We start from the raw sequence: 21,910 nt of genomic DNA, 5'->3' as shown, positions 1-21,910 counted from the left end.
CCCATCATGTAAATAGGGTTTGCTACATGAAGCCATTCGTATCTTATACTCTTGCAGGCACAACTTCTAGTCTGGAAGATGAGATAAAAGATACTGGGTAGGCATCTCCTGAAAGCGGCTTGATCCGGAGAGTTAGCGAGGAAGCATTGCCTTCCTGGGAAAAGGGAGAAAGATTTTGCATGTTTGAGACATGTTTCCCTGACTGTTTGTGTCCTTCAGCAACACAAACCATTGTGTCAGCAGGGATAAATCAGCATTGCTCTGCAAAAATCAATTGAATGAAGCCGGCTTTCTGCTGCCAAGGATCAGGTATATGCAGGATTTGAATGGAAGGTCTCCTGGCACAGCGTTAACAGCCTCTGGAGTCTTGTTGCTGCTAATGCTTACCCCCTGGCTGACAAAACTGGAGCAGCGTTAAGAGCCTCGGGAAGTTCCCGTTCGAGCACACGGTGCAGAAATGCACACCCCTGCCGTTGCGGTGAGAGGGAGAAGAGGAAAGACAGCCGGCTGTAAGAGCGCCCAGTATATTTGGAAGACTGGTAATACGGGAAGTGCTATTTGCCAAATCAGCTGTGTTTGCTAGTCCAGAGACGTTAACTCCACTGCCAAGAGCTGCCGCTCTGTGTTCATGTGTGCAGCACGTGCTAGGCGTGTGAGACAGCGCAGATACAACCACCAAGGAAGGGGAGAAGGGCTGGGGAAGATGCTCTGGGAGAAGTCCCTGCCCGAGGTGTCAGGCCATGCTGGTGGGCACTGCCTGTGCCCCTGCAGGTGCATGTGCAGGAAGCGACCTTGAGACGGCTGCGTGCTCAGGGTGAGCGTGCAGATAGCGTGAAATACAAGCGTGAGCGTGCGTGCACGTGCATGGGGGTGTCTCCGCCTGTGTGCAAACAAGCAGGGGTGTTTACAAACAAGTGAGTGAATGTAAGTCTGCAGAAATGCGTGCACAGATGGAGACACCCGCAGCCGGTGCAGGGTGCGTGCGTGGGGACGTGTGTCTGGAGGGGAGGTGCGAGGAGCGGCTGTGTGCGTGGAAGCAGTGCTCTGGGGAAAGGAGACGGGACCAGGCTGTGTAGGATCTCTGTGCCAGCCTGCACAGGCAGCTCGCATCTGCATGTCCAGTGGTGGAAAGCTGGGCATTTGACCTCTGTCCATAAGGGTCTTTGAGATAGGAAGGGGAGTCTTTAAATGCACCTCGGGAAAAGGGTGTCAAATGCGTGCTGGAGCTCCTCTGCAGGAAGAGGAAAATCCATGGGGATGGAAACACATCTCCGTTAGCACGTAGCAGTTGTTTTGTTTGTAGCACGGCTTCGGTTTGACGGGGCGTGTGGAGCGTTGTGCACGAGAGACGTGTGCGTGGGCTGGGGTAGGTGCGCGGCAGCTCGCTGAGTGCACAGAGGAGGGGGCGCAGCAGAGGACAGCGGGGAGGGCTGAGCCCAGGCGCTGCTGGGGCTCGGGGATTCAGGCAGGGCTTTGTCAGAGCCATCCCACTTTGGAGCATCCCCAAATTCAATGTGGGCGCTTGTCTATTTTAGGTGTTTCTCCGCACACCTCTGCTTCCCAGCCTGCTGCCCCGGGCCCTCCAAACCGCGGCGTGCCGAGGAGCTCCGGCAGGAGCAGGAGCAGGAGTGGTTCCCGAGGAGCTCCGGCAGGAGAAGGAGCGGTTCCCTTGGAAACCTCTGGATGCCCAGCAACAAGTCGCTGCCAGCAGCCATGTGACAAGGTGCATTAATCAGGCATCTCGTACGAATCAGGTCAGTTGGGGCCAAAGTCCAGCTCGCTCCCCCTCCGCTTCGTCGCTAATTACCGCGCGACGAGGGCTGCTCCGAGTAGGGGGTGGAAAACAACTCGAAATAATTAAATAAAACGGTGACCTTTGCTGTTGTGGCTTCTAGGTTCACCCCAGACTTTCTCCAGGAGAAAAATCTGTCCGATCTCCTCTCCCACTGGAACGAACCTAGAATGCAAATGAGTGAGCCAGAGGAGCCTTGGGCGGTGGAAAAGCCCAGAGAGAAAGAATTTGTCGTGGATGTGGTGAGTTTCCAGGTCTCTTCTCGCTATAAGCCCTACATTTCAAACACAGCCTTTGAATGAAGAGTATCTCAGGCTGGAGATGGTTTGAGCCTGGTTCAGGAACACCTCCTGTCCACATCTCAGGTCTCTTTGGAAACCAAGTTTCTGAGCTCTCAGCTGGGCCACGCTGAAATTGCTGGCCAAAATGACTGGTTGGACAGCACAGGGAGGATGTCAGTCCAAAGTCCTGCCCTACACCTCTCAAAGAAGAGGCTACTGCTGAGAGGCAGCACCTCACCTCTACACTTGTTCCCTGTGGGCTCACCACAGCTGCAAAATGGCTGTTCTTCACACAACAGAAGCAGGGAAGGTTATTCTTCATCATTCCTCATGGCTCTTTTCTTTACCCCCATGGGACCTTTCTCCATTTCACTCAGGAGCAGAAGACCCAAAGGTTGGAGGAAAATCAAAGAGGTTTTTGTAGCTGCAGCTCTGGGCCAGGGGATCACAGCAGTTAGCACATTCAGCCTGAAGTGAAAGGGAATTGAGAGAGTCCTGGTGAGCAAATGGGGAACAGGGAAAATTAAGAGAAGGATGAGGAAGTCCAGCTGGAGCGGGAACAGCTGTAAGCACTGGTCCCAGTCCCCTGCACTGGATTGCCTGCCCAGTAGGATCTTCTAGGGAAATTAAGTAGCCAAGTCTCACTGTCCTTTTGATGTAAGTTTTGGAGTGATTTAGACACCCCTCAGCATTTTCAATAAGATGCCATTTACAATTCCACCTAGCATCCTTTTCACATTTTCCCTGAATTCCTGCTTGCTTTGCCTGGACAAAGCCAGAGCAAAGACTTCCAGATTTGGCTCCTGAACGAAAAATCTCTCACAGACACGTGTTCAAGGCCAGGCACTAGTAAGGCTGCAACATCTTCTTTTACCCGTATACCAGTCTACATTCTTCATGCTGTGACTAATGCATTGCAAGGTCATTGGGTAGTGCACAGTCTCCATCTCCTCCTTCAAGAGACCAGCGTTTGAGCCTGCCAGGATATTCACTGATTCATGTTGAACACAGGTATATTCTGCTCAAAGCCATTTTTTATCTGAGGCAACAACAAATACGTCGCTGTAGCTGGTCAGATTCTCAGCCGATGTAAACCAGCCAAAGGAGTTGGCCCGCAATCTACTGAAGATCAGGAAAAAAAAAAAAAAGAGTTGGAAACAGTGAGCTTGGCTTTATTCTAATCAAGCTGTAATATGAATAGCAACAAATGCCACTTAAAAACGGGCTCTGTTCATGTCATCTGCTTTGAGATCCAGATCTTAAGAGCAGGAGATTCATTCCATCCATTCATAGCAGGCAGCAATTTCCCCAAGTCAGATCTGAATGTGGATCTCAGCTATTACTTGGGCCGAGTGTTTATCTTTGGACCATTTTGATTTATAGCTAATTAATGTTACAATCAATTATTTTTTTTTCCGTTGGTATCATGTAATAATATATCCTGCGTACAAGATATACCAGGAGACAAGGCTTTACCTCAATGTACTGACTATCTAGGACAATCTAGGGCAACCTTGAAGAATTAATGCCTGCAACCTGTGTGGTTGCAATCTAAGAGGCACAACACAAATCCATGCCAGCTGACACCCTCCAGCCAAAGTCAGAAACATGCGTGTGCTCTTGGGCAGAAGGGTTAGGAGATAAATTTGTTCTCACTGGCGAGTGATTTGTCCTTTGGCACACTCCAGGGAGTAACTGTCTGACGGCCTTGCACCAGGAACATTAAAAGAAGCAGATGGATTCTAGATACTCAGATCTGACGTTGCAGCTCAGCTCAGAATCTCGGGGAAGGAACGGAGGGCTGGTTATTTGTGTCAGCCCTGAGAACAGCATGAAAAAGGCTGAGGAGCTGGGATGAAAATTGGCTAATCCACCAGGCTGCGAGATCAGAGGGTACGTGTACATGCAATACAGGTGGAGGGCTGCTATGGTACGATGGAGAGAACGGGGCTGCTGCGGGTTTGGTGCCGGGAGATACCGAGCAACTTGTCCACAAAGCAAAACAGCTCGGTCCTCACTCAGACTGAAGCACGGGAGGACACTCCTTGGCTCTCCCGGCGGGGTTCTCCTGCCTGGGCATCCACGAAGCAGGCGAAGGATGGCTTCTCAGCCCTCTTCCCCACCGCTGCCCTATTTCCAAGGGGCTCAGGTGTCGCTCCCCCGACGGACGGACCTGTTGCTCTCTGCCAGCGCTCCCCCGACCCGCCTTGACGCGAGGAGGAGACTCTTAGACTGAAGGGCAGGCGGCTCTCCATGATGTAATCCGTGCAATCTGTGCGCTCGCAAGGAGAAGCAGCCTCCCGTTGGCCAAAGCGAAGAGTCCCCGCCTGGCCGCTCCTCCCGCCGCCCCCCCGGGGGCCCATAAAAGCCCCGAGGCAGAGGCAGGGCAGCTTTCCCAGCCCCTGAGCTTGCAAAGGTGACCCAGGGACAGGTGAGCTCCGGCAGGGGTGAGGAGGAAGGCTCGGCCGAGGGAGGAGAGGGCTGGGCACGGCCGGGGATGCTGCGGGTACCTGGGGGAAGGCGAGGGGACCCCCGGGCACCCGGGGAGCCGCTGCCACCTCTGCACAGCTCCGCTGGGGGGGTCTCGGCATTTGGGGGGGACGGGGACGGGCTCCTGGGGGCTGAGGGAGGCTGCAAGGGGGCTGCAGGGGGACAGGGTGTGGGGCTGCGGGTGTCCGGGGCCGGCTTCCCCCTGCCCTTGCCCTTGGGGGCAGCCGGGGAAGAGGAGAGGGGGGAGCGGGGCTGGGCTGCCCCTGGCCGGGGAGCTGCGGATCAGCACCACGGACAGGGCCCGGCTCTGGGCTCCCAGATCCTAAATCCCAGCTCCTAAATCCCAGCTCCCAGCTCCAAGCTCTGCTTTCCGAGCTCTGAGCCCCCAGATCCCAGCTCCAAGCTCCCAGCTCCCAGCTCTCAGCTCCCAGCTCCAAGCTCTGCACCCCAAGCTCTGAGCTCCCAGATCCCAGCTCCAAGCTCCCAGCACCAAGCTCCAAGCTCCCAGCTCCGAGCTCTGAGCTCCCAGATCTCAGCTCTGAGCTCCCAGATCCCAGCTCCCAGCTCCAAGCTCCCAGATCCCATCTCTGGGCTCCCAGCTCCCATCTCCAAGCTCCCATCTCCAGCACCTGCCGTGCTCCCAGTTGAGTCTGGTCCCACTGGGGACAATAGCAAGTGGTGGCAGTTGGAGGGGAAGGGGGGGACACGCAAGGCGAGGCCGAAGCTGCATCGAGAAGGGGCATTTTGGGAGGCAGGCTGCAGCCAGAGAAGTTGGGGGCTGACCAAAAGCCAGGGGGATAAAGAGGGTTGAAGGAGCTGCAGCTGCATTTCCCCCGGTCGCCCCGACGGCCCCAGGTAAGGCGCTCACAGCCCCGGGGCTGGGGTAGAGCAGGGACCAAAATAATCCAGGAGGCCCCGAATGGCTTCACGGGCACAAACGGCATCTACGTGCCTCCCCCTGCCCCAGTATTGAAGCTTTATGTTGAAAAACTCAAAATGCTCATTTTGAAAATGGGGCTGCCTTGTAGTTCACTCATAAAGTTGCTCGTAGAATCCTCTGGCTGGTTAGAGAAATAGGATATTTCGCCAGGATGCTGCTGGGAGGAAATTCATCAGTGAGGAGTTCTTTAAAAATATTTTTCCTCAATTGTTTATTCTAGCTGAATACTCAAAATATGCCTCACTTTAATACGCTCGGGGTCCATTGACAGATCATGTTATATTTAAGTGCTCAGGGGTTATATGATTGTGGATTTTTTATTTCACCAAGTGCTTAACAACCCCCCCCCCCAAAAAAAAAAAAAGAAATAAAATAGTGGGATCAAATTAAAGGATGCTTTTCTTTTAAAATTTTGGCAAGATTAAACTTATATTTTAAATTGTTAAAACATTTAACTCTGACTCAATGTAGAAATTTGAACAAACTGAAAAAAAAATACAAACACCACTTTTTCTTGTTTAGATGACACCACAGGTGTCATTTAGAAAATAAAAAAGATAAAAATGTTAGGAGTACTCGAGCACTTCGGAAACAAAGCATTGCATATCACTATTGTCAAATGAAGCATTTATTTTATCTCCCTTTTTGGAAGCTGAGACTATTCATTAAATGAATCCCTACTCATTGAAAATACGCAGCTCTGGTAAATATAGGCTTAAATATTTTGCCCTAACAGGCTCAATGAGGTAAAATAAACCAAGGTTCAGACTTCCCTACCTCCTGTCTTTACATCTGTATTTTTCTTAAGTAACGTTGGTCTCTGAGAAGACGAGAAAACGAACGAGCTGTTCTCCATTTTAAGGAAAATCCTATTTGCTGTTTCTGAAATAAATATTTGGGGGGAAAGAAAAAAAAAGAAAAAAGAACACTTGAAAGTTGATATTTCATTTAAGGCCTTGAATATACAGAGAACATTCAGAGATACACATTATGTACTTTGAGCAAACTAATTGTGGAAATGCTTGCCTATGGAATTTGAATGGAGAAATATCTGTTATCTGCCTGAAAATCTTTTAGCATCTTCTGTCAGGTCTGTGTCCGCACAGTGACTCAATTTGTGATCTTTCTTCAATGCAACATCATACTTGGGTTTGGTTTTTGTCGTGTCCTATCTCTTCCAACATCCATCTAACATCTTTTTCCTTTGAAGTTTAGCTGTAAAAAAGAAATCATGTATGAGAAATCATGTCCTTTATCTCCTGCCTCAACACAGGCATGCGAAAGAACTTGAGGAGAAGCCAGAAAATTATATTGCACCAGATACATTTTCCTGCTTTTAGGGGCTTATCTCCATATTCTAAAACATTGCCTAATCAGATCTAATATTTATTATAAAAGTGTTAGGACAGATGGTTATCCTCAAAGTTAACTACATTTTGCATTGTGCGGAGCGTATTGCTTAATCCAAGTCACAGTTCAGTTTGTTCGGGGCATATTTTGTAACCTTTCTTTACTAACAATTTTCTGTAGATCTCAAAACAAACGCATCTCAGAGAAGGATCAAAACCTGTCTCTTTTCTGAGGGATCCGTACACACAGAGATCTTTGAAGAACAAAGAATTTAGGGTAAGATCTGAACTTAATTCCCAATCCTTAAAGAATTTAGCAAAATTTGTAAACTGGAAATCAATCTGGCATGAGGTTACACCACTGCCTGCTAAGAAGGAAACATTTTAGGTTTCACTAGTAACAAACACTGCATAGGGTGTTTTTTTGTTGTTGTTTCATTTTGTTATGTAATTTTGCTACAGGCAAAGACCTCCTTCCCCTTTCCTCCTTCCATCAAAAAGACAATGTGTTCCACTCTCTGGGCTCTGTATGCCTTGCACAAATATTTGTCTGTGCGTCGCCTGCCACTCCAGTAATGAGCTGCTTTTCCACTGCAATCATGGCATCTGGTAGGGTTTCAGGCTGTGAGTAGCTGGGAGACTGGGAGGTGCTTGGGAATCTCAGCAGGAAAAAGAGAGTGGATTTCAGATGCGAGATCTGCAACAGCTTTTGCGCCTGGATAAACACGCGTCGGATCTTCTCTCTTTGGCAGAGCTTTGTTCAGCCCCAGCCACCTGAACTTGGCACGCAGACCCGGGCACTTTGCCTGCTCCAGACACCTGCACTCACACGCAATTTTACATCCAGGCTCTTTCAAACACCTGCATTGATGCGCACTAGGTGCGCGTGTCAGCGTGCGCCATGGTCCACTACTGCACTGCGACACACGCACGATCCTGCCCGCCCCGCTCCTCACCAGAGGACGAGAGGAGGCAGGGGCCTGGCTTGACCAAGCCTTTAAGCACCCCCTTCGCTTTGAGCATCTGCACCCACCCCGGTTCAGCAAACACTTCAGCGGGACTGAAGTATGTCGCTGGGTCGGGACTGGAAGGAGATTTAAGGAACAGCTCTGAGCAAAGAATTTGGCTTTTCTGCTCACTGGAGTCAATGGGAGTTTTCTCTGATACTAAATTCAGACTGAAAGATAGGAAATTCAGACTAAAGGATACTAAATTCAGGACAAAAGATACTAAATTCAGACCCCTCCAAAGCTATGCATTACTAGGGAAGCAAAAGAAATAAACCTCTTGTGGAACAACCCGAAGGTCAATATAAGATCCTAAAGCAGAGAAGAGTTGAGAAGTGGGTGATAAAATTGATCTATGTGTTTTGTAAAGGCAGCAAGCTCTTCCCTCAAAGAGCGTTGTGGTTGTTGTGAGGCCTCCAAGTCTGTCGCTGTTTAGCACCTCTTTAAAACTGAATGAGTTCAGAACAGGCATTAGGGTCCTGTTGGGATGTGTAAAATAAGTTAGGTATACACCTCACCTGAAAATAAGTCGGAGTGGGGCCAAATTCATTGGTAACGTTTAAAAAAATGAGCTGTCTTTAGATACTGAAATACCTTTGTGAAGCTTGACCATAGTAGAATAGACACTGGGACTTTTAATTTATAAAATTACCTACGTTAAAGCCTAGAAATAGTATAAGGAAAGGAAAAAAAAAATGCTAAGGAATGGTTAATGCAGTATTCAATATTGGTATTTGTGTTTGAGTATCCTAAGGCTGCTCGGGATATCTGGAGTCTTCAGCATTTGCTGAGATTCAAAGGCCTTACCCTCCAAGAAACTCTGCAGCTCCCAGCCAAGGTTCTCTGCTGGCAAACCAGGACTGAGCATGCATTATTCTGGCTCCTGCATGAACTGGGGGCTTCCAGCCCAGGGCTTAGGAGCAGCTCCATCCTGTAGTTGTAGGCCTGGCCCTGCAAAAGGAAAAAACAACCCCCCAAAACATCCCTTCCTGCCACACTTTTCTTTGACTCAGCAGAGCCTGAAGCACGCCGGTAGCTTAGTGCTTGTTATACCGCTTGCATGAATAGGGCCATTCACATTCTCCAGTCATCGCACACTCACACCCCGACTCCAGGAGCCCTTATTTGCAGAGACCAGATGGCTCCTGCGAGTTTTGATTGTGAGATATGGCCCCCTTCCTGGCGTACGACGAGCGTGGAGGTTTTTAGTTTTACCCTGCTTACAAACAGCTGGGTGTGCGTAGCAGCCAAGAGAAGGGTCAGGACCAAGATTTTGCCTTCAGCAGCCTCTGAGCTGCCAGGGGGGGCTCTAACAAGTGTTACCACGCAGGGGCTGTTAATTGGGATGGTGATTGGCAAGGGGAAGGGTTGGGTGGGTTTTGTTTGCACGATTATTGGTTTGCTTTTCAAGTGTGTGTTTGCAGCCATGCGGAATCTGGCGTTAATTCGAGCCCTCCTGATACATCACCACGGCGAGCGGCCCGGCTCCATGAGACCGTAATCTCTCTGGGGCATGGACATTTTGTTCTGTGTTTGTTCAGCACTTAACACAGTCTGTGACTCAGGCTTCGGGTTTTGTTACGAATTGCACAGAATAGGCTTTTCTTGGTACAGTCTGTGGCTCTGCACCTGAAAGGATGAACAAGCCTGCAAAGCCTTGTGTGTCCCCCACAGCATCACACCTCGCGATGGAGGGGAGAATCTGGCTTTTTATTTTATTTTAGTGTGGAGACTGACTCAGGGATTTTCATAAAACAAACCTACAGTAACTTACACAATATCAGGAAAATACAAATGCTCTTGCAGAAACCTCAGCGCTTAACTCCTTAACTCAGCACTTAAATCAAATACATCTAAAGTTAAGCACTTGGCTGAACTGAGGATATTTCTATAAAGTATGCAAAGATCTCCTTTTTATTCTGCATAACTTAAGCCTATAATCTTCCCAGGTCATATACAGAACCAGAAACATCCCCCCAGATTTTCAAAAGCATTTGATGTTTTCAGGTGCCCAGCATGCCATATCCCAATTAGTCCTGACTTTCAGGGACTGCTAAGCACCTGGCTCTCCGGCAATTGTTCCCTTTTCAAAGTGTCTCAAACACAAATATAAGGGATCCAAAACTGCTAATTTTTTTTGAAAATCTAGAGCTATGATGAACAGTCCACCTACGAGAACCCAGCCCAGATGAAAATTGCATGGATTTGAGCCCCCCAAAATCAGAAGCAATAGTCAGTACCTGCTCCTGTAAGGTGACAATGCACCCTGCCATTGAAGTAGAAAGGAGCATTTCTCCTGTGCACAGAAAATTGCACAGTTCCTGGGAAGAAAAACAGCAAATCTTTTTAGTAAAACTCACCAAATTATTAACGTTGTGGTTTGTAATTCTGCCCAGGCAAGTACTCTGTTGCTCTGAGTTGTTGGTACAATGTACCTGGAGAAATCAATGGCACAGCACAATAAAAAACTTTGCTTAGGACACCTCCCACTCAGTGAAGACGTTGCCATCTGGAAGGCAAAGGGTTCAGAAAAGGTCCCAGGGCTTTGCAGGCTGCAGCCTGAACCTAGCAGAGGCAGTGGGGATTTCTCCTGAGCAAGGAGAGTCCAGGATAGTTCAAAGGAGCCTTCTCTGAAATCAGGAGGTGCTGTCACCAAAATTCATGTCTGATGAGCATAGCAGCTGCTCATACAGGTTGTTTAGACTTGCTCGGAAATAATCTATGGAGCAAATACTCTGAAAGCACGGGGGACAGGAGGAAAGGCACCCTGACCCCCTCGCTTTCTGCTAACTAGAGCTCTAGACATCGCCCGAGTGTGGTCCTGGTCCCTCAACTGGTGCTGGGTGCTGTGAAGGACTGGGGAGGGCTGGAGGAGAGTGCAAGACCTGCTCCTATTCTGGCCTGGCTGTGCAACCAGTGTGGCAGAGGGGAGTTGTGAAAACGTGGCTGAAGCTCTCGGGTTTACCTGCTTGTCGTCTGTACACCACCCGGCCCTCAGCACAGTGATTGCTAGGAACCAAACCAACAAAAGAGAAGAGTTTGACTGATTTTTGCAATGCTAATTTTAAACTTAAACCTATTCCTAAATAATGTACCTTGCCTCTTTTTTTTTTTTTTTCTTTCCTGTAAAAATGCACATTGTGATACTTGTTCTATAGGCCTACCAGAAGACCAAATCAAGCAATATTCATAAAGCTCTAGATATCCAAGAGCAAATGGAACTAGAGAAAAGAAAAAGGTTATTATCTTGTCATGTTTGGCCTGAGAGGAAGATTATCCATATACCTTGCCAGACCTATTTATTGTCTTATTTTCTCCTAGCTTATATTTCTCATCTTTCTAATCCACTCCATCTAATCCAGCCAACATTTTATTTTAGCACAGTTCTCATGACTTGCTGATGAAGGTGTATTTGGCAAGAGCTTTACATCTGCAGCTTTACATAACCTGATAAAGTGCAACACAGGTAGGTGGAACAAAACAATAGATAACAATTAATGAATACACAACTTAAAAAAAAAATTAGTTGTTTTTTTTTTTTTTTTTTCCGTAGAAAACAGGCATTATATTCTTCTGCTGGCATATCGGTGAGGGAATGGGTTTGACACAACTCATTTTCCTGAATTTTGGCAGAATGGGCTCCATTCTGTATCACATGTACTGATCTAAATGCATGTTCTACTTACTGTGATGTGGCTTTGTTTAACAAACAAACCGAAAATTATTTAAGTGGATGTAATGCATGAAATAAGTTTCTATAATGGGAAGTACTTATCATTTTAATCATGAAGGATGTATTATTTCAATCATGAAGGAATCTATGATAAATTCTAGATGGACTATGTTTTTCAAGTGTTGCTTATGGTTTGGCTGCACTGACTCAGAGAAAACAATGAAGTTCAAGGGCTTTCAGTCCCTTACAGGGTTCAACAACCAAATCACAGCGTGCTGGAAATTTTTCTGAATACCAAAGCCCCTTGCATTTTTCCTTTTCATCTATAATCAAACAGCATTTCTCTCCCCTTGTTGCTAGTGAATGCATTAGGGTCTAAACTTTATAATCTCCAGAGCTGTTTCCTAGAATAGATGCAAGCGGAGCACTTGGTTAGGGACAGCCAGGAGGCAGGGAGAGATGATTACCTTCAGGCAGTCTCAGTGGAACTTCCCAGGGCTCCTACGGGCACAGCCTAATGCGGGACTTAGGATGCTGAACAGACTTCCATTATGGGGGCTGGCTATGTTGATGCACATCCACACACAGAGAGCTCCTTGTTAAAATGCACACCAGTGGCTCCAAAATACAGCAGCTCAGTTGGGGTTCATTAACAGCAAAATCATTCCGGAGGACATTGTTTCAGAGAGGAAAGAATTTCATTTCTTGCAGGATTGGTTTTCAGTTGCATATAGCCTGGAGATTTTGCTGTTAGATTTAGGTGGAAGTCTAGTTAGAGAGAGCCTGGAGCTCGGGAGCACAGCCGTGCCGAAGGCTTCAGCGGGGTTAACTCAAGATTTACATGCGGTGCCTACCACGGTGGGACCCCAGCTTACACAGGACATGTTAAAATAAATTCCTATTAACGAGGTGGCTTTAGCATGTGTGTACGACGGGCAGCCAGTGCCCGACAGGAGGATGGTTCAGCCACGTGGCACAGCCTCTGCACTGCTAATGGAAGATCTCTACCCATGACAGTAACGGGGGAGCAAGCGTGCTTTGTTCTGCTCTCAAGTGTTCCTTTTTAGCAGGCACACAAGCAATTGCCCCAGACCTATGCAGCTTTTAAGGCAGCGAAGGGCTGCTGTGATGAGGAAATCTTAGTCCATTTTAATCAGCAGGTATTAAATAAACAAAAGAATTATCACTAATAGATACAAATGAGTTGCCACACAGCTTGAGTGTCAACTTTCTCTTGTTTGCCAGGGACCATATAGTGGAACACACAAGACATCTAATGATTTAGTAATACACTGCAAGTAAACACCTAATTACCAGGTCTAGGAGGGGAAGGAATAATAAGCTACTTGGGAGGAGGCTATCAGTCATTTTAGCTTTGATTTCTTGTATGAAGTCCTGCACCAAACATGCTGGTAGCTCTCATCTCACATGTATGTCACCGTTTCTCAGGAATAAGTCTGTTCATTTGAAGCTCAGCTCTATTTTTAAAATCTACTCTTTCTGAAAGAGCTGTCTTAAAAAAAAAATATATAAAAAAATAAAAAAAAAATTGTACTGCAAAAGGGACAAAATTGCTCCTCAACAAAGGGGCCTATCAACAGCCTGTCAATAATGTGCCAAAGGCCAGAACCTGCCTTTCAAAGAGGCTCTGCAGTCTGGATGTGTACTTTGAGAGCAATTAAGGGACGTGAGCTACATGATGATTATCTCATGGGTGACATTTTCATTGGCTCTTTGGGAAAAGAGAGAGATGGGTTTGAGATGGCTGTGATCAATGTGCATCCTAGCCCCACATCAATGGCAGGAGAACATGTGGGAGACAGACCTGGAAAGCAAAATGTGCAAGAAAAGGAAGCAGGGAGGGGAGAGATGGGGAAGGCAGGAGAATTTTTAAATCCTAGAAGGTGAAAGAAAAAGCTACAGCGGGAAGTGGAAGGAAGGACAAAACCTGAGATGATTAGGGGAAAATGGGAATGCCTCCAGGCATTGGGCAGGCTGGCAGCTCTCCAGAGGCCAGGGAGGGCAGGAATAGGAGAGGGAGGGACTGCAGGATTCCTGATGGAGGAGAGGGGAATGGATCCCCCTGAGTGAGAAGAAAGTCCAGAGACGATGGCGTAGACGTGTGCTTGCACAAAACATCCCCAAACTGAGACCAAAGGGGTATCTTAGTACAGAGGTGCAATTATGTTTACTCTGCTTTTTCACTAGCATATTCCCATCAGTGTTGTCCATCTGTCCTTCCTTCACCTCTTCTCTCTTCATACTACAGGTACAAGCCCAGAGCTGAGAGCAGACAGCAGCACACAGGGGCACTGTGCTGGATGGGAAACAAATACCAATTGGGTGAGGACTACACCTAAAAACCTCAGTCGAGTGCCTGAGTCTCACTGCAAGGTTAGTAATGCCCAAGGGACAAGAAGAGCCTGGGTGACACCCAGAAATACAAGCTGGCTCGGTGGCAGGAGCTCAGAAGTGCTCAGTGCCCCCCGTGCACTGTAAAGGCAGAGCACTGCACAGGATTGCCCCTTGGCATGGACACTGCTGCTTGCACGGGGACCTGTACAGAAGCGAGTGCCAAAAAGCAGCTCAAATGCTGCGTGTGTGCAATTGCCAGGGGCTGGCTTCTGCCTGGGCCAGACCCAGCTCCACGAGCCACAAACACACAGGTTCCTACCAGTGTGGCTGATCCTCTGAGCTTTGGTTTTTACAGGTCAAGCAGTTTCTCTTAATTCCTAAGATAAAAGGACATTCTTCCAGACCTAGGCAAAATGTTTCACAGAAAACACGTACACAATAATGCAGATTTGGTTACTCTATTTCCCCAGTTTGCCCAATTGCTTGTTTAAGAAAACAAATGCTGGCAGAAGAAAATGTTGCTTAATTTGCTATAAAACAATCCCCTTTCTGCTTCTTATTTTATGAAAGGGTTAAAAATATTGATATTGAGCAAAAGCAAAATTGTTTTAAAATATTTGGAAACCTTTCCAGCCCCAAAAGGTGCTGTTACATTTGCAATTACTATATCTTCCAGTGCTGCATGTACCAGAACATATAACCATGTATATACCTGATGTGTGCATCTGCATTTAACACAAATGCATGCTCACATGCTATGCAAACAGTTTCAAGCCGATCTGACAGACGTAAGCTTCTGCTCTGCATTCTCCAGGATTGTCTTCTGAAGGGGATCTTCATAGTAAAAATAATGTTATTTTACTAGCTAAACATTGGGAATAACTCTCCATCGTAGGCAAACTATGCTGAAGACAGAAATCAACTGACACGTTCAGTCTGGAGGAATCCCCCCGGGTACCAGCAGAATGCATTAACAGTGCATTTCTCCAGTGAGATATGATGGGAAGAGCACAGAGCAAAAAAGAAGGTAAAATGGTTAAAAACAACTTGTGTTTTTAGACCCCAGACTCCCACAGAAATCTTTGGAGATGCTGAGCTCCCTACCTCTGAACATTGGGCCTTTCATTTGCAAGCAGAAATAATGTTTTGGACGTCCAGCTTAGACTCCTGTTATTTAAAATTGTTCAGAGTATTTTTCTCTAGACCAGTTTGCTGCCCTGATAATTAACGTAGCTAATGGCTGCTTTCTTTTCATTTATCAGCAGTTTTGTTTTTTTGTTAACACAAGCAGAGAGAAGATGAAGAAACAATCTCTCGAAGGATACAGCCTGACAGTAATACCGCCATCTGACTAAAAAGAACTCAGACATACGCATAATCCTCAGGAAAATTCATCTCCACCCTCCCAGCAGACCCTGGTGAGAGCCCTTGAAGTGGTAATTAAAGTCTATTGAGTGGCAACTGCACCTGTTTAGAAAGGAGAGTGTGGGTAAGAGGTGCACAAAGGGAGATGAGCAGCAGAGAGGGAGTGTGAGCGAGGAGCTGCTGGAGGTGGGGAAGAAGGGAAGCGGAAAGAAGAAAAGGTATATTTGTTGGCGAAGCCAATCCAATACGATGTATGTTTCACATTCTTCCCTTCATTTGCTTTCTGCCTGCTCTCCTGCACCCCTTCACGCACACAGCCGGCTTCTACCCCACTCTCACACCCACTGATGGAAACTCCAGGGGGCTTTCCCCGGCTAGCCCGGGCCCTGGACCAGCAGCTGCTCATCTGGTGTAAATCAACAGAGTTCCACTGAAGTCCTGGTGGAGTTACGATCAGCTAGCGCTCATTTACGCCAGCTGAAGATCTGTCCCAGTGACACTCATTAACAGTCACTGGGCTCCTCAGCCTGGCAGCTGGGACATGCCAGTTCTTGTCTGCTGGGTTGTCTTTCTCCCTAGAATAGAGCACATCCCTTTCGGTGTAAATCCTACAGCATCTGGGATGAATAAATCAGAGATGTTTCTGGTTTTCAGCAGACATGTCTGAGAGCAAAGTCTAGGCAGAAACTGAGTGAAATGGAGGAACCCAGAGCAGTGCTTGCAGGCAGGCAATGCCATGCCTATCAATAGGACTGCTAGTTTTGCATCCACATGAGGCTCCAAAAGCTTTGAGCCAGTGTCACAATCAGATAGATGTTCCTAGGTACTACGTGTGAGACCGTGCAAAACGGGCTTACTCATAAATACTGGCAGTAACTGTGGATTCTGACATAGCCTTGCAGACTACTGCTGACCCAAGGACCACAGCTGGGGAGCCACTGGTGTGTCCAGTGAATTGTCACTTGGTGGGGAGACCTGGAGGCCAAAATCTGTGATATTGTGGCAGTGGCAGCTCTGCCAGCTTCAATAGACCAGTGCTGACTTGTGTCACCAGGTAATTGCGTACTGGTTTGCTAATGGCACAAACCAGCAGATTAAGTGGTGAAACAATGGGGAAAAGAAAGACACAAAAAGTGGCAGGGGGAAATGTTCCGATGTTTGAGATGGAGAGCATGAAAAGGGGGACATTCTTTGGTACGGACATCTGGACTGCCTTAGTGACCAAGGAGCCAAAGACCAGCACTGCAGAGTGATGTAGATGCATGGCCCAAGGAATTCGTCATCCTGAGACCCGTGGATTGAGAGCAGAAATCCCAATTCTTTCTGACATAATCTCAATTTCATTTTTGATGCCAGTAATCTGGGCATTTCAGATGAGGCCATAAAGATTTAGTGCATCACCTTTGCCTAATTAGTCAAAGGCTCTGACAATCGTGTTTTGTAGTAGCATGCAATCATCCCTTACGCTCTACCTATGCACACACGCTACTGAAGCCTACTCATTTAACTCCCTTTATCCAACCCCAAAATGGTTTTCTTTCTGTGTTACTATGCATTTGCAAAGATTCTGCAGTAATACAAGCTCTCCCTTGTCACAGCAATTCTATATGTGCCCCAGCAATCAACTGAACAAAACTAGGTTTCCTGGGGTGAGAACAGAAGAGGAAAGAGGTTTATCCTCAGAGCACCCTGAGGCTGAGCTGTGCAAAGGATTCAGGCAGAATAATTTGACCGGTGTTTGCAAAATTTTCGCTCTCGCTGGACTTGATGGCAAGCAGTCCCCTGTGAATCCCTGACCTTCATACTCTGCAGGCTGCCTGGGATGGCTGAAATAAACCACGGGACTTTGTCTTGATCCCCGATTGTCAGAGTACACATCAATTCTGGTGCAAAGTTGTTGCATCTGCTTTCTACAAATATTAGCAACGTCTCTGTAGCACGCAGTCCTGATAGCCGTACCGGGAAATGCATCCTTGTGAATGAAGACAGAAAGGAAAATGCATTCAGCAAAAGCCAATTCCTCTGGCTGTTAAGGGTGGGATTTGCAATTTGTTGGAGAGATGATCCGAGCTGCTCACTTAAATTCAGCTACAGTTAACAGAGACAGACAGGTATGTCTGGACAACAAGTCAACCTACCAGTCAAGCCCTGTCTTTGAGTGAGATTAATTTTTGTACTGATTACAAGGGTGCCTACATGACTCACTTAACACAAAATGCCTAACTGCTATCAGGCTAGAGTTACATGAGAGGAATCATACCTAAAATACCTCACTTGCATGTCTCCTAAACTCTAGTCTTGTCCATTAACAAAATCATTGGGTACATTGTCATGAGATACATTGCCTCATTCCTATATTTTTTTTCTCCTAAATACTCTTCTCTATTCTTTTTTTTTTCCTTTCAGCCCTCCTGTTCCTCAGCCTTTTTCTTTTTTTCCACCCTCCCTCTGATTGCCGAGTAGCTTCTTGACTTTTCCATCAATAAGTCTAAAGAGCATTTGAACCATTCTGTTCCCCCCTTCTCTCCTCCCTCCAGTTCCAAGTCAGGCAAGCGCATCGATCAGAGGAGCTCAAGAAATATCTGGTGTTTTGTTGTCAGGATGATAATAACATTGCAGTTGTGAATGGGCTGCTGCAGGCCTGATCATGGACACCTGCAGGGTTTGTTTAATTGCATTTAATGACAAATCCTATACAGAGGAGCATTGCCAGAGAGATTTATTATCCACCAAAGAGGCAAAGCACAACAGCTCAAAATATAATTTGCACTGAGCATTTTTTCCCCTGCCTCTCTTTAAACCATTGTAATAAATAACAAATCGGGTAAAGTGGGCAACACCAGTCTGAGACAGAGGTGGGGGGCAGAGGACAGAGATTGAAACCAAAGGAAATAACAGCAATAAGGCCACACTGTTCTTTCTACCATCCCTGTGGTCTGGTGTATAGGAAATACTGTTTGTTTAATTTACAGCCTAGAAGTGCAGCTGGGGATCTCTCTGTGATGAGCCAGCCTCTTCTCAGATAGCCAGAGGCTAAGCTCTTGAGTCCCTATTCTTTCTAAGCAGGCTTTTTTTCACCGAGTTCTGTAGCTAAGTTTAGATCTTATCTGTAAAATCAATTACAAAGAAACTACAGTGGCTTCTCAGCACTATGGGTGTCACCTGCCACAATTACAAGGAGGCATGAGCTTCCACGCGGTTGAAATCTCTGGGACAAACTACAAGTGGCAGATCTCATCCTGAAAAATACCACTTTGAGAAATACGGCCCTACACAGACAGATCACTCTACCTGAAGTCTAGACAAAAGTCTCACCCACCTCTGAGGCTGAACGGAATTTATGTTTCCTACTAAATGCCACGCTCCTGGAAGGGAATTCATATGTGTATAAAGAGCAGAGGACCTCATTCCCTTGCTCAAGCCGTAAACAGTCACTTCTCTCTTGATTATTATGTGCTTGTTTAGTGACAACTTGTGGCAAATCCCTTCCCCAGTGTGGTATATCACTGTGCTAGGCAGAGTGCAGTTCCAGAACAACTGTGAAGTGTTGTCACCTGAATTGGTGCAGCTGGACTAGATGATCTTTGAAGGTGCCCTTAAACTGAACTATTCTATTCTATTCTATTCTATTCTATTCTATTCTATTCTATTCTATTCTATTCTATTCTATTCTATTCTATTCTATTCTATTCTATTCTATTCTATTCTATTCTATTCTGTCCTGTCCTGTCCTGTCCTGTCCTGTCCTGTCCTGTCCTGTCCTATCCTATCCTATCCTATTATTATAGTCCTTCCCGAACCATTTTCTCTCTCAGGTTCATAAGTCATCTTTATTATTCACTCTCTCATCCGATTACCCTTGGCAGAATACTGAATTGCCCTGGCAGCTTATTTCTAAAACTTGTCTCTCCTCCCCCCTCACCCGCTCCCCAAGCATTTTCATCAATACACTTTGTGGTATGGCAGAGAATAAGCTACAGTTTAGAAGAAATGCCTTAATTTAGGAAATCCAAGCACAGGCCAGGAACAGGCATGCATCAGAGTAAAGTTGTATTCAGTGTGAGCAAGGGGTGCGTGCTCACTGGTGTTCTCCTTCATGTTCAGATTAAATTTTGCACTTTAAATGGTGCAAACCAGGAGGTCTAGGGATGATGGTGAGCTTGTACCAGAAAATATCACCCAGGATTGTCCCTTCTGCAGTGTTTGGTCTCTATTTTAATGCAGGCAGCAGTCGGCAGTTGGCAATGTCATTACACAAACATGGTGTAGGGTAACACCTGGACTGCAGTTTTATCTGATTTCCTGGACAATGGCAGTATCGCTAATACCCCCTGTTAAATAAGACCACCTGGACATCTCCTGGTATCAGCTCCAGCTATCACAAACACACTTGCTACCTAGGCTAGCACAAAGGATTGTTATCTCTTGAGCAGCGCAAATCCCCAGATTGAAACCACCCATCTGGAGTTTGATTAAAGTGTCCATAGAAAGCACATATGTTTAAAAAAAAAAAAAAGAGAGAGGGGGGAGAGGGAGGGAGAGGCTGGACTGCGCTCTGTGAGCTTGCACAGGGCACAACCTCTGCCAGCACCAGCAAACTCTCGCCTTTTGCTGAAAATTTCTTTCTCCTTCTATGAAAGAAGCCTTTCACCAAAGCAGCTCCGCAGAGCAGAGGCTGTTGAAGGATACTTTTGTTTCTTTTCCTTTTTTACAACTGCTCACAAAAGTACATTTAACAGGCTTGATTCGGCGACAGGGAGGATACTGTCCCTTGTCTGACTCCGCCGGCTGAGGTAAGTCTGCCTTGCTCAGACAACGGCGGTCAAAAGGAATAATGCGAGATCCTTTACTTGGATGTGAGCCAGCATTGTCCTTTCACGTGTTATTCATGAAATATGCAAGGTATTAACAGCAGAAAGCTGGGTAGTGGAAGCAAAGCTAAACCTGGGGTGAAATAAAGATTGCTCTTCGACAAATTCAGAGAAAAGGAAACGGCAAAAGGGTTTTGTTTTTTCTTGCTGAGATCAGTCTCTCAGTAGGATCGCAGGAAACCCAGCACTATCATTATCTTATCTTTTTCTTTGCTGCCTGATTCCTTTTCTCTAGCATTCCCAAGTATATATTACGTTTACTTATTTCAGTCAGACCAAGATACAACTGAGAGATAGGCAGGTTGGCAGAGCACTCCAGGAGAAGTTTATCACAGGGTATGGAAAAAGAAGATCCTGCTGAGTCTTGATATACTTGAAAAAAAAAAATCCAAATTTTTATAGTCATCTATAGTCTTCTGAGTGGGAAAATGGAGCAGAAAGTCACAGGTACAGTCACAAAATTGGATAGACGATTACAGTGAGATTTGACATGGTCTCGCAAAGAGCAATATTTTTCTTTTTCACACTGTCTAACATGCCTACCATCCATCCCTGAAATGAGAACCAAGTGTTGAAAGAATGAGAACAAGTGAGGAAGGATAACAGAAGAAGAAATGAAGGAGGACGTCCCCAAGGAGGAGGTGCTGCTCTCAGTGGTCTGGCTCTGTGTGGAAGACTAGTGATTTTGTTGTTCTGACTTATAAAGGTGACAACAAATCATAGCCTGCCATACAGTGCAGATCTTCACCCTCGCTGGTGTGAGAGATTGCTGACGGAACAGACTGGGACACAGAGCTGGTCCAGCTGCCCACCGAGAGCCCTCTCTGTGATACAGCTGCTCCACACCTGAAAGCAAAGTACGTATTGAAGTGCTTTGGCATACTGGAGGTCGTATCAGCCCCTGAGACAGAGACTGTGACTTATTCTGCTCCTCAGCTCTCGTCCCCTTGAAGTTACCCAAATCTGGGCTCTGGGTGAAGCAACAGGAGGAGTGTCTGTGAAGAAGCAAGCTCTGTAGGCTCATCCTGCAGCCATGAGCAGCTCTCTCTAAGCATGCCACTCACCTACTTTTACTTTAAAGCAATTTTGCATTGAAAACAACTATTATTATCTTCATATTGTGGATCAAGGAACATTAAGTGTCTCACTCAAAGACCCCACAGCAATTCTGTGGCAAAGTTAGGGCTTGAACCTCAGCTGCTGAAGTCTGCTGGGCACTTAGAAATCCTGCTTGTTTTGAAAGTCTAGCTTGCTGCTTCCAACAGGGTTTTAAAAACCGGAACGGGTGAATTTTCAATACCACCCAGAGCCTCTATTCTCAGAGATATTTAGGTGTGAAAATGAAATTCCTGAATCCTGCTGAGGCCAGTGGTAAAGGTAAGTACTGAAATGTCTTTAATAATTTGGGTTGGTGGTGCTGTAGAGCATTTTCTTTGTGTGCTCAGCATTGCACACTTGTCATTGTTATTACCCACAGAAAGGGTACAGAGAGGACAGAGCCAGTCTCTTCCCAGTGGTGCCCAGTGCCAGAAAGAGATGCTGGGCACAAACTGAAATGCAGGAGGTTCTGACTGAACATCAGGAAGCAGTTCTGTACAGTGAGGATGACCAAGCACTGGAGCAGGTAGCCCAGAGAAGTTGTAGTCTCCATCCATGGAGATACTCAAAAGCCATCTAGACATGGCCCTGGGCAACCAGCTTTAGGTGTCCCTGCTTGAGCCCGGGGACTGGACCAGGTAACCTCCAGAGGTCTCTTCCAACCTCAACAATTCTATGATTCTGTGATT

At 46.6% G+C, this 21,910-nt stretch overlaps 1 long non-coding RNA gene across 1 annotated transcript; it reads left to right on the top strand.

Annotated features, from left to right (window-relative positions):
* The first annotated feature begins 4,457 nt into the window (after positions 1 to 4,457).
* LOC116499019 lies at positions 4,458 to 15,579 on the top strand. The gene is made up of 6 exons (XR_004254210.1): positions 4,458 to 4,504; positions 7,034 to 7,129; positions 11,239 to 11,325; positions 13,802 to 13,926; positions 14,783 to 14,914; positions 15,179 to 15,579. It is a non-coding gene; the product is annotated as an uncharacterized LOC116499019 (long non-coding RNA).
* Positions 15,580 to 21,910: the final 6,331 nt, after the last annotated feature.

Source organism: Aythya fuligula, chromosome 26 (genome assembly GCF_009819795.1).
Source record: "Aythya fuligula isolate bAytFul2 chromosome 26, bAytFul2.pri, whole genome shotgun sequence".
In the NCBI taxonomy this organism is placed as follows: Eukaryota; Metazoa; Chordata; class Aves; order Anseriformes; family Anatidae; genus Aythya; species Aythya fuligula.
The sequence above is the reverse complement of the archived record's forward strand: the minus strand, read 5'-3'. Positions and strand labels throughout refer to the sequence as shown.